Source organism: Biomphalaria glabrata, chromosome 7 (assembly GCF_947242115.1).
Source record: "Biomphalaria glabrata chromosome 7, xgBioGlab47.1, whole genome shotgun sequence".
In the NCBI taxonomy this organism is placed as follows: Eukaryota; Metazoa; Mollusca; class Gastropoda; family Planorbidae; genus Biomphalaria; species Biomphalaria glabrata.
In genome coordinates, this window is record NC_074717.1 from 11,456,267 (window position 1) to 11,462,621 (window position 6,355).

General features: G+C 36.3%; 1 protein-coding gene across 1 annotated transcript in view; it reads right to left on the reverse strand.

Annotated features, from left to right (window-relative positions):
- LOC106067204 (neuronal acetylcholine receptor subunit alpha-10-like) overlaps window positions 1-4,545 on the reverse strand; it is an 85,302-nt gene extending 80,757 nt beyond the window's left edge. The window contains exon 1 of the mRNA XM_056034280.1: window positions 3,856-4,545. The gene's annotated coding sequence lies outside the window, so the exon portion shown is untranslated. The remainder of the gene's footprint in view (window positions 1-3,855) is intronic.
- Between the last annotated feature and the right edge of the window lie 1,810 nt (window positions 4,546-6,355).

A 6,355-nucleotide genomic window follows, 5' to 3' on the forward strand; every position in this document is an offset into this window, starting at 1 on the left:
ATCTGTAAACAAAATATACATCAATGTTTTGTAAATATTTTAATGATATTAATTGAAGTGACTGTTACGAAACACAAAGGATATTGTTTGCCACAAAAAGTACCTCAAAGATTACGTCAGACCATGTAGGTACAGTGAACCTCAACACAGAATCTATCAAGTGAGGTAGGGAAAAGGTGCTTAAAGGAATTATCCGTAATGTTTAAAACCTTTTTTTTTCTTAAAGAAGAAACGCGGAGGCAACTGTGTGACATTTACATGTAAACAAAAAGTTGATATTGAGAAACGTGAATAATGTGTAATGATACACAAAGGTCTCTGTGGACCTGACCTGAGCACCGTTATGATTTGTGTAACACTTCCAAATCTTAGAGTCTACGCTACAGTCTTGAGTTCTACAATTTCAGACTCTACAGTTTAAGACTTAACAATCTTAGACTACAATCTTTAACTCTTCAATCTCCGACTCTACAATTTTAAAATCTACCATCATAGCCCATAAATCTCTTACTCATCAATCTAAGACTCAATAATCATAGACTCAGCATTCTATACTCAAATGTGATGCACTTCAGGATTCAAGCACGCTCGGGAAGCCTATGTCATAGTACATGAACCTGACAGAGGTCAATGCTAACCAAAAATGTATATACAATATATCCGTTTTCGAAATTCCTAGTATTGAATTTGCTCAAAACCTCGCATCTTCTACAACCGGAAATGCAACTGATCACATTCTGTTTTTATTATTCCAAATAAAATGAAAATTCAACAGAGTAACACGCCTGATAAATATGTGCGGAGTCCATTACTGGACATTTTTAGAAGCCCTGTGTTTTGCAATTCGGCTCAAATATATCTTGAAGTCTGTCTTTGTTAGAGAATTGGGGATGAGAACGGAGCGGGGAGTAGTTCCTGTCCCGCAAAGGTTAAGTTGACCTAGTTGTCAATACAATCAAAGCGGCTTACTCGTAAGACAAATTGGCTATATCTCAATGAACAGGCTTTAAAACAGAGTCCGTCTTGGTGAAAAGGTATTAAAACAGACTTCATCTTGGTGAACTAAGGAAATCAATTTCTCTACATCCACGTGAGTCAACAACTGATAATACAAAACAAAAAAAAATCTTGCTAGAGAGGAGAATATTAAAGAAATGTTCAGATTACCGAATTCTAATTAGAAAAAAAGCATTCTGTCTGTCTCGGATGTAATGGATGTGCAATAGGCGTTGAATGTCAGTGAGATATAATTGTCTGCTATTGACTCCTCGAGGTGTTTGTTTGTAAGTGTGTACACGCGGGGGCAGGCCTCTTGTATTATTATACAAATATCTAGGTAAGAAGATACACAATCTAATTGTTTTTTTTAGGCATCTCTAGCACACACACACTCACATTTATATGTGTGTATGTGCGTGTGGGCACGATTGCTTTTATGAAAAATGTGTGCCTTGTTTATTACGTATGACATAGAATTATGTATACATTGCGCAGATGCTGTAGTCAACATACTTATCTATCATGATAATATATGGTAAAGCCGTGTAAGAATTCCAGAACTTTTGTGGCGGTGTTCGTGTGGAAAAAGTGACATTTGTTTTAAAGTCATCTGTCTGTCCGTATGACTGTCCTTGATGTTTGGATCTCAAAAAACCAACAGCGCTCTTGAAAATTCCATTTCACTATTACCTGTTACGTCATCAAATTTTGAGAAAGTTTCATTTCTTCCCTTTCGACTGTACTACTTTGACCTCTTTATGGTAGTATTAGAGATTCTCATTAATATCAGAAAACTATAACAGCTAGGTTTTTTTCTGTGTGTGTATCCGTGTACCAAATGAATATTGATACGTTTTTAAAATGTATATGGCAATTTTTGTGCACCTGTTAGCACTGCAGAATCCAATTTTCATTTGTTGCACAAAATAATATATAAATATACTTTATATACATCTGTCCTACGTTGGCTATTGTGAAGTTCAATTTAGCGTACTTAAGTATCTTGAGTTTCTTGTCAAAATCTCAGATATTCTGGGTTTAAAACTTGTTTTCTTCTTCTTCTAGTCAGCTTTTTGCTGCTGAGCGCTCAGCTCTTTTGCAGACTTGTGCCAAGGAAAAATAGTGTGCTGTTTTCTTCAGTTGTTCAGCATTGCCGTACAGGGTGTTGGTTATGTTGGGTCTGCCTAAGGTGGATTAGGAAGGGGCATTCAAAAAGGATTTGGTTTACGGTTTCATAAGGGTGGGCGCAGTGTCTATAAAGGGGGAGTTGTGTGGGATTTAATTTATTGAATTATATTTAATTTAACAGAGGTGTGTGTCCTGTCCTTAGATGGAAAATTGTAGATTGCTCTTTGCGGGGGAGCAAGTTAATACTGTCCAGTTTGTTAGGCACGTTCATTTCTTTATACATGGTTCTGCCTGTGTTTCCTGTTGACCATTGGTTGAGCCACTCCTCTTTGTGGTTGTTGATTAACATTAACCTTAGGGTGAAGTAGTTAACAGGTCTATCTGGTTGTTCCATAGAGGATCCTGCTTTTGAAAGCTTATCTGATCCTGCCTTTGAAAGCTTATCTGCCCTTTCATTTCTCATGACGCCAATGTGTCCAGGATCCACTGTAATGTGATGTTGATGTTTAATTTTGTCATCATCTGGTGTATTATCACTATTAGTGTTGTCAACTCTCTAGGGCTCTTTGAGGTGCTGCTGTTAAGTGCTTGAAGAGTGGATTGGGAGTTTCTAAAGACAACAATATCTGATGGTGATTGTGTCCCTTCATATAATTTGTTTTCTACTGTCTGCAAAGCTATGGTAATTGCCTCAATTTCGGCTTGGAAGTTTGAACAGTAGTCGCCACAGGGTGCACTTATTTCAAAGTGTTTATTTTTGGGGAAAACCTGGAAGGCAACAAGATTAGCATTGGTGGTGGCTTTGAAGGCTGATCCGTCGGTGTATATATGGATGGCTGTTTTTGGATAGCTTTCAGTTGTTTTAAAATACTAAATAGATTGGGTGACCAAGTACCTGCAGTCTATCAGTGTCAGATTGATTACAGTATGTACACCAAATCACTGCCTGGTCGTGTGGTATGCACTCTGGATTGTTGTTCAGTGATCTCGATGGTTGCGGATTTAAACCCTGCCTGGTGCCATCCCCGTCGTTCGGCGGAAGGTTTGAGTTTTTTGAGATGATCCTTCGCGAGTGAAGTAGTACAAAGGTATTAGGTATATACAATTAAAAAAAAGAACACAATGTTGCAAGATGAAAATCAACAACAACATCAGCAACAACATTAAAATTTACAGCATCGACAACAGCAATATAAGCATCTTTATCATCATCAACAACAGTAACATCATCAACAACAGTAACATCATCAAGAACAGTAACATCATCAAGAACAACTGTAACATCATCAACAACAGTAACATCATCCACAACAGTAACATCATCAAGAACAACAGTAGCATCCACTCAATAACATCATCATCATTATCATAAACATTAATAACAACATCATCAACAACAATATCATCGTCGACAACAGAAACATCCACAACAATAGCCACAACATTGTTAACATTAACAACATCCACTAAAACAACAATAACAACAACAAATATCATCAGTAACAACATCATTTCAAAAAACATCAACAACATCGTTTAAAAAAAATATATCAAAAGCGTCTTCTACAACAAAAGCAACAACAGCAGCAATATCAGTAACAAAAACATTGTCAACAACAACAAAATAACATACACAGCAACATCATCATTGACAACATCAATAACAAGAAAGTATTGTCCTAGTGACATGTTGATAAAAGACAGCTGTTTCTCTAGTGAATAGATTACCTGATGAGTATCCGAGGAAATCACGTGACCGATCGCATATCATTACCAAATTTAGCTTGAAAACATCCACATCACTCTAAAGAAAGACGCCTCACAATAACTCACGGTTGCGTTTAGCTAACTAAAAAGAAAGACGCCTCACAGTAACTCTCTGCTGCGCTTAACTAACTAAAAAGAAAGACGCCTCACATACACTCACAGCTGGGTTTAACTAACTAGAAAGAAAGACGCCTCACAGACACAGTTGCGTTAAACTAACTAAAAAGAAAAGACGCCTTACAATAAGTCACAGTAGCGTTTCTAGAATTCTAATACAACACTAAAGGAAACAGTTTATTTCCAGGAGTCGAGGCATGTGTCGAGCTCTGCCATTGATAATTTAGAAGTTACACGAGTAATTAAACTTGTCATCTGTAAGCTAACGTGCCGCGTGAATTTATGCGCCGATTCCGAATGTGTTCTGTCTTCAAAGTTGTGTCCGAGCACTTAATATTACCCTGAAATTAGGCGTGTAATGAGAAGATAATTCTGTGGGCTTCCGTACATTTCTTTTGAATGGAGTTATCGATCCTGATCACCTTGCCTTGCTTATGGGTCTTTGTTGCTCTTTGTATGGGCGAATATTAACAAGGATGAAACGAAGGAAGAAAGAGATAATAAAATGTCACATATCTATCACTCGTACACTTCTTGACCTACGTATCACTGATCGACTGATACTGTCTAAATAAGAGAGAGAGAGAGAGAGAGGGCGAAAAAGATGGGGGGGGGGGGGGGAACAGGGAGAGAGGAAGAGAGAAAGGAGGAGGGGAGGGAAGTAGAAAAAAAAAAAGTTTATTTCGCTTCCTGACCCAGTGGCATTGGAAGTCTCCCCTCGGGGACAAGACGTCGCCGGACAGAGATTGCTGAGCGGATAGTAGTTTCAACAAGGTTGTAATAAGTGGTAGGGAGTCTTAGACGCTTGAGGTGGCGTGAGTCAGACTGTCATAAAGTAATGAGTCAGACTCTCATGATGTAGACTGTTTCTTTGTATAGTAGATAAACACTTCATCTAATAAGTTTTCCTTTTCCGATTAGAGTCCAAACTAACCGAGATCTATAGTTCACTTCAGCAATGAAATATATCTTTAAGATCAGAAGAAGGTCATAGAATATCCTTCGACCACTGGTCAGTGCGAAAAAAGAATGATAAAAATAGCTATTTTTAGACCTGCACCTAATTACTTTTTTTACTGGGAGGCGCGGTGGTTTCCGAACCGAGGGTTCCAGGTTCGAATCCTGGTGAAGACAAGGATTTTTAATATCGGGATATTTTGGCGCCCTAGTCCACCCAGCTATAATGGGTACCTGACATTAGTTGGGGAAAAAGTAAAGGCGGTTGGTCGTTGTGCTGGCCACATGACACCCTTTATAACTGTAGGCCACAGAAACACATGATCTTTATATCATCTTTATATCATCTGCCCTATAGATCACAAGGTCTGAATGGGAAACTTACTTTACTTTTTTACTAAGTCACTGTAAACTAACTTGAAGTACCAAGTAAGGTACTTGAAGTACTAAATGTATTGATTTACAGATTAATGATTTTAAAATCTCATTAATCTAAGCTTATCTAATGTAACTTATGTATTAATGTAACTTATGTATTAATGTAACTTATGTATTAATGTAACTTATGTATTAATGTAACTTATGTATTAATGTAACTTATGTATTAATGTAACTTATGTATTAATGTAACTTATGTATTAATGTAACTTATGTATTAATGTAACTTATGTATTAATGTAACTTATGTATTAATGTAACTTATGTATTAATGTAACTTATGTATTAATGTAACTTATGTATTAATGTAACTTATGTATTAATGTAACTTATGTATTAATGTAACTTATGTATTAATGTAACTTATGTATTAATGTAACTTATGTATTAATGTAACTTATGTATTAATGTAACTTATGTATTAATGTAACTTATGTATTAATGTAACTTATGTATTAATGTAACTTATGTATTAATGTAACTTATGTATTAATGTAACTTATGTATTAATGTAACTTATGTATTAATGTAACTTATGTATTAATGTAACTTATGTATTAATGTAACTTATGTATTAATGTAACTTATGTATTAATGTAACTTATGTATTAATGTAACTTATGTATTAATGTAACTTATGTATTAATGTAACTTATGTAACCAGTGGCGTAGCTAGGAATTTAACATCATTCGGCGGCCCAGGGGGCTTGACCTCTTTGGGGGCCCCCTGCATTTCGCTTAATATTTAATGTAAAAAAACACTCATTTTAGGGGAACCATCAAGTGGGGGCCTGGGGAGATTTTCATATTCTCCCGCTCCCTTCCCCCACTCTATCTACACCTCTGTATGTATATATATATATATATAGTTCGTCCATCGTGGTTCGATGATGACCACTTTGTCATCCAGTGCGCTGAGGGTTTTGCACTGGGGTTTTATGCCTCCTCA